This window comes from Bombina bombina, chromosome 6 (assembly GCF_027579735.1).
Source record: "Bombina bombina isolate aBomBom1 chromosome 6, aBomBom1.pri, whole genome shotgun sequence".
NCBI classification, from domain to species: domain Eukaryota; kingdom Metazoa; phylum Chordata; class Amphibia; order Anura; family Bombinatoridae; genus Bombina; species Bombina bombina.
The window spans coordinates 694391873-694399288 of NC_069504.1; positions in this window are offsets into that span (position 1 = coordinate 694391873).

Here is a 7416-nt window from a genome sequence, read left to right on the forward strand (position 1 = left end):
TTATATATGTATAAATATATATTTGTGCAAATATCCAGGAGATATATATTTAAAGGGACAGTCTACCCCTTAGTCATCTTAAAGTGAAAGAAAATTTAGAGCATCCACATTAATACTAACCGTTAGGTTTATGAGCTAATTGCAGTCGCTAACTTTTTTTTTTAAATTAAGTTTTTATGAGTTATTTATAACCGATAATCGCATACCTGTTTCTGTTTTCCCCCGCCTACTCGATCATTTCCGTATTTCTCTTCATTACACATAAGACTGGTCCCACCCGCTCTTACGTGTATATTTGTGCTCGTTCATCTACGTATATCGCGCATGCGCATAAAACCTCCGTTATTCAGATAATAATCTAAGGATTGATTGCAATATAAACAAAGTTTTTAACGTCATCATTATAAAATATATACTTAGTATCTCACAAGTAGCGGATAGAATCCTTGCTGCGCTCTATACTTTGCACTGCTGGGACATCAATTGCTTGATAAACTAAAATGCGCATGCGTTTCACACGGACAAGCGTATAATACGAGAGCAAAATCTGGAGACGCATGCGCATATCAACTGGTGGGCGTAAATGTTGTCTGTTGGGACGCCAGTGGGGGACCAATAGAAACGGTTCTACCGGGTATTCGTCATCCTGTAAACAATAAAAAATGTAATAGACGGGCAGAGTTACGAGGATAGGAGCGATCTTTGTAAAAGGTACTTGCAAATGTTTTAATAGATAGAATTGATGAAAATGATGAATTGAACTCAGACTTATTTTAATTATACTTGCGAAAGCTGCATGGCAGCAGGTCAAAGTTAACTTTTCCTTTAAATTCTTACCTTAGATTAAGCTTCAAATAGCCTCCTGCACCCCTTTCCTATATTATGCAGCAGGAACGGTAACAAAGTTATTTTATAATTAATATTGTTTCTGGTCACTTTGAAATGACTGCCAAGCTCTGCCCACTGATGACATCACGATCTGGGCTGCATCTATGCACTCTGCTGAATAGCTTTTACAGTCTGTTGAATCCAACTAGTGAGCCTTTTGTGATTGGATGCTATATGAAGCCCAGATTGTGATGTCATCAGTGGGCGGAGCTTGGCAACCATTTCAAAGTGGCCAGAAACAATATTAATTTTAAAATAACTTTTTTTTTACTGGTACTGCTTGTCAGAAGATCTGTGAATGTTATTACATTATATATATATTATATATATATATATATATATATATATTATATATATATATATATATATATATATTATTTTTTTGTGTTTAAATAATTTTTATTAGGTTACATTGGTATTACAACATATCAAGGTTTTCTGAAAACATTAAATAATTATTATGCAAATAGATTGACCATATTTCAATCAGTGACCTAATTTTTATGAATTTTTCAAATGCATAAAGAAATATAGAAGATATAACATTACAACAATAATTGAAAATACCTGAGAGTAAGGGAGTTATGATGGGTTAGATGAAGCGAAAGAATAGGGAAGTTAGGGAAGGGGGTTAGGGAAAGTATCCTACTTCACATAGCGTATTGGAAAGTATAGGGTATCACTCCTATTCCTATGACGTAATGCAGAACTTAGTCACATTCTCTGTTGGTTATAGCTATGAGTACAGAGTTGATTGATAGTGTTAGATTTCCGACATTACTGTATATTCCTTGTTCCAAAATAAATAATATATTAGTTATCAAGTCTTGTTTACCCTGTAAGCAATAGTGCATTTTCTCTAAAGAAATAACATGGGATATTTCTGACCTCCACTGTGTTATTGTAGGTGTTTATTGTGTCTTCCACAATCTGGGGATCAGTCTCTTGGCACATGTCAATATATATATTATTTTTATTATTTGTAAAACTCCAAATTTCACTGTGTGTAAACCAGCCCCCCTCCTTCCTAATTACAATGCATCCAGGTGAGAACAAAGAAAGGGCATTTGGTCATGAAGTCAGGCAATTTGTTCCAAAGAGATGGCCATCTATATTTTGTGTATTGTAAATCTTAAATCAGACATGAAGATTCCCTTTCCTGATTAACAGGATATCTGAGAACAAAATGATCAGATAGATGACCCCATGCAGTGATATACAGACACAATGTCTGAGAAATCACTGGATCTTTATTTTAGGCTTAATGAGATTCGAAAAACCAGTTCTCAGCCGAACAGACAATTTCAAAGGAAACAGTCTTATGCACATAGGTGCTAAATTGTCCCTGTTGTATTAAATCAACATCTGTGCTGACCAGCAAAAACACGTTTTAATTATACTCTTAAACCCATTGTTAAAATACAGCCTGTATGATTTTAAATACTACATAGAAATGTATATATATATATATATATATATATATATATAATAATATATATATATACAGGGAGTGCAGAATTATTAGGCAAGTTGTATTTTTGAGGATTAATTTTATTATTGAACAACAACATGTTCTCAATGAACCCAAAAACTCATTAATATCAACGCTGAATAGTTTTGGAAGTAGTTTTTAGTTTGTTTTTTAGTTATAGCTATTTTTAGGGGGATATCTGGTGTGTGCAGGTGACTATTACTGTGCATAATTATTAGGCAACTTAACAAAAACAAATATATACCCATTTCAATTATTTATTTTTACCAGTGAAACCATTATAACATCTCAACATTCACAAATATACATTTCTGACATTCAAAAACAAAACAAAAACAAATCAGTGACCAATATAGCCACCTTTCTTTGCAAGGACATTCAAAAAGCCTGCCATCCATGGATTCTGTCAGTGTTTTGATCTGTTCACCATCAACATTGCGTGCAGCAGCAACCACAGCCTCCCAGACACTGTTCAGAGAGGTGTACTGTTTTCCCTCCTTGTAAATCTCACATTTGATGATGGACCACAGGTTCTCAATGGGGTTCAGATCAGGTGAACAAGGAGGCCATGTCATTAGATTTTCTTCTTTTATACCCTTTTCTTGCCAGCCACGCTGTGGAGTACTTGGACGCGTGTGATGGAGCATTGTCCTGCTTGAAAATCATGTTTTTCTTGAAGGATGCAGACTTCTTCCTGTACCCCTGCTTGAAGAAGGTGTCTTCCAGAAACTGGCAGTAGGAACTGGGAGTTGAGCTTGACTCCATCCTCAACCCGAAAAGGCCCCATAAGCTCATCTTTGATGATAACAGCCCAAACCAGTACTCCACCTCCACCTTGCTGGCGTCTGAGTCGGACTGGAGCTCTCTGCCCTTTACCAATCCAGCCACGGGCCCATCAAGACTCACTCTCATTTCATCAGTCCATAAAACCTTAGAAAAATCAGTCTTGAGATATTTCTTGGCCCAGTCTTGACGTTTCAGCTGTGTGTCTTGTTCAGTGGTGGTCGTCTTTCAGCCTTTCTTACCTTGGCCATGTCTCTGAGTATTGCACAGCTTGTGCTTTTGGGCACTCCAGTGATGTTGCAGCTCTGAAATATGGCCAAACTGGTGGCCAAGTGGCATCTTGGCAGGCTGCAAGCTTGACTTTTCTCAGTTCATGGGCAGTTATTTTGCGCCTTGGTTTTTCCACACGCTTCTTGCGACCCTGCTTGACTATTTTGATATGAAACGCTTGATTGTTCGATGATCACGCTTCAAGAAGCTTTGCAATTTTAATTATGCACACCTGATATAGGGTGTTGATGTCATTAGACCACACCCCTTCTCATTACAGAGATGCACAATCACCTAATATGCTTAATTGGTAGTAGGCTTTCGAGCCCTATACAGCTTGGAGTAAGGACAACATGCATAAAGAGGATGATGTGGTCAAAATACTCATTTGCCTAATAATTCTGCACTCCCTGTATATATACACACATACACACACATATATTCAGCCAAAATATTTAATATATGCCTTGGACTGTATTACATGTCTATAAGGCAATTCAGATTGCAATGAATTAAATGAATGACTGCAATTAGTATATATAAAATGTTTAAAAGGGACACTACCCAAATTTTTTTTCATGATTAAGGTAGAGAATACAATTTTAAACAACATTCCAATTTACTTCTATTATCTAATTTGCTTCATTCTTTAGATATCCTTTAATTAGAAATAGCAATGCACATGGTGAGCCAATCACAGGAGGCATCTATGTGCAGCTACCAATCAGCAGCTACTAAGCATATCTAGAAATTAGAAAATTAGATAATAGAAGTAAATTAGAAAGTTGTTTATAATTGTATGCTCTTTCTAAATCATGGAAGAAAAAAAAATTGGGTTTCATGTCCCTTTAAGTTATTCCAAAAATAATACAATTTCTCTGTGTTCCAGGAAGCTAATGGAAAATGACAGGAAGAACTGATGTGGAGATGAGATCTCTAAATAAGTATCTGCCATAATAAATGTTTAAGTGTTAGACTAATTTCAAAATAATATATGTCGCTTTATTTTAAGATAAATATCCTATGTATATTAGTCATAAACAACAGATATATGTGGATTAGCTTCTATTTTATCATAGAAATTTATGAAATGTTGGTGCTTGGTTTCAGGTTGTAGGTTTTCTTGTTATGCTAGATGAGATATGGATGCTGATAGGAGAGATTTGTTAATACAATAAGTTATAGTATGATAAATAATCACTTTATAAGGATGTATTAAATTGTTAGCAATGTTTGACGGTGGGTCTACATTCCTGGTTGTCTGCTGCCCCTAGGGGATTTGAACTGGTATGACAACCAAATGGATTATCTATGTATGAAAATCCACATAGCCAATAAGATATTTCAGGGTGGACCAGGGACAAATGCAGGGGACCAATCCGATAAGACCTCCCAGGTGACCAATGAGATGTTCAGCTCCGAAGGGCCTAAGCAATTCACCAATGATGGTACAGGACAAAAAAGGGGTGGGGTTATATCACATGATTTAACCCCAAGCATGGAGATAGTCTGGGCTGCTGCTGGCTGATTTTGAAATGCTAACTTGTGACTGAGAATTTGCTGCCTAGAACACGGTCACTATAAGCAAAATAGCTACCCTTTCTTATTCACATTGCAAAAGACTTCTTTTGTTTTTCTGAGGTGAAATTGGACTTGATGAGAATTCTGGAAATAAAATATTCCTTGGTTACCTGTTAAAGTATATGTAATATTTAAAACAAGTATATTAATTTTTCCCTACAGTTAAATTACAACTGATAGATTTAAAGAGCATATTTGTATTTAAGATTCTTTTTCATAGTCCTGTATAGTTTTAAGCTTGCCTTTTGTATGCTAAAGTAATTTTATCTTGCAAACATATAAATATATTTTAGAATTTGTCTTAACTGTAGGAAATTAAGAACTTATTTCAGCATAGATAAATTGGCATTTAAACTGACTGACATTAAGAATATATATACTTCTGGTGTTCTAATTAGAATTGTATTAGAATCATTTGTGGGTTAAATAACTTAACCAGTCTGAATGTTAGTGGCTTATATCTTGGTATCTCATTATGGTATTTTAATGAAATTCAATTGTGAATAAGGTAAATTTTATGATCTTTGCATAGCATATTATAATAGTTAAACGTGTATAGTTTGATTCAGGTCTGGCTTTCTACAAATATAATTCAATGTGTCTATAAATTTTAAACTAATACAAAGAACTTAGGAATTTATATTAATTGTATGTTTGTGTATATGCATTTATTGGGGTTTTATTTTTAAAAGAATAATTTTTAAATATATCGTATTATAACCCGGCCATATACTGACATGCTGCATAGTATAGAAAAGGTGCAGAAACCTATTTGCAACTTAATCGACGGTAAGACTTTACAGGGACAGTCCAACACCATAATTTTTGTTGTTTAAAAAAGTAGATAATCCCTTTATTACCCATTTCCCAGTTTTGCCTAACCAACACAGTTATAATAATACACGTTTTACCCTCTGTAATTACCTTGTATCTATGCCTCTGCAAAACTACCCCCTTATTTCATTTTTTTAGATAGACTTGCATTTTAGCCAATCAGTGCTCACTCCTAGGAGCTTTACGTGCGTGAGCTCAAAGTTATCTATATCAAACACATGAACTAACGCCCTCTAGTAATGAAAAACTGTCAAAATGCTTTCAGATTAGAGGCGGCCTTCAAGATCAAAGAAATTAGCATATGAACCTCCAAGGTTTAACTTTCAACTAAGAATACCAAGAGAACAAATCAAAATTGGTGATAAAGGTAAATTGGAAAGTTGTTTAAAATTCACATGTCCTATTTAAATCATGAAAGTTTTTTTTTTACTTGACTGTCCCTTTAAGATGACCAAGGTGTAGACTGTCCCTTTAAATATCTCTTTAAGAATAAATAGAATATATTATGCTTATGCACGAACATTAGATTATGAAAGATGCAATATTATCTTCTTATGTTACGCTTTTTTTAAATACTTGCAATCGTATTTGTACGACTTCTGGGGTGCTAAGTATTTTTTTTTACTTTTTCAGCTCCATTGAATTTGCATTCAATGTTTGCATTCACAACTTCTCAAAGTCTATTTTTTACTATAATGTTAAGAACATGAGAGAGCAACACTTTTTACTTTCAATACGAGCGTGAATCTCCGAGCGCAAAAAAAAATTCTAGCAGTTTTAATGCTTGAACGTAAAGTGCAAACTACTGCTCCACTCGTAATCTAGGCCATAGTTGGTATTTGTATCAGGGAGGTTGGATGGTAAGGGGGAAATCCTACACTGCAGAAAATAAAAAATTAAAAAATATATCTTTATTAAAAAATGCATACATTTTCATACTGGCAGACTGTCTGCCGAGAACCTATTGATGGGGGTGACCACTGTGTGTGTGGGGGGGAAGAGAGCTGTTTGGGAGGGATCAGGGGGTGGGAAGTGTCAGGTGGGAGGGTAATCGCTACACTAAAGCTAAAATTAACCTTACAAGCTTCAAATTAACCCCCTTCACTGCCAGGAATATTAGAAGTGTGGTGTGCAGCTCGCAATAATATAATATGCTCTATCTGAATCATGAGTTTTTAGTGTCCCTTTATTAACTGATAACATTATGTTAGTGCTAAGAGGCCATTTTTTATCACTACACTGTCTCTAAATCCAAAGGTAACATAAAGCCCAACATTTTTTGTTCATGATTTAGATAGGAACATACAATTTTAAACGAACTTTTCCAAATTACTCCTATCATCAAATTGTATTTATTCTCTTGGCATCCTTTGTTGAAGGAGCAGCAATGCACTACTGGGAGCTAGCCTGAAACACATCTGTAAGCCAATGAAAAAGGCGCATATATGTGCAGCCCACCAGTTTGCATCTAGCCCCTATAATCCTGAGCTACATAGGTATCCTTTTTTAAAAAAAAAAAGGATACCAAGGGAAATAAGAAAATTATTTAATAAAAGTAAAGTGGAAAG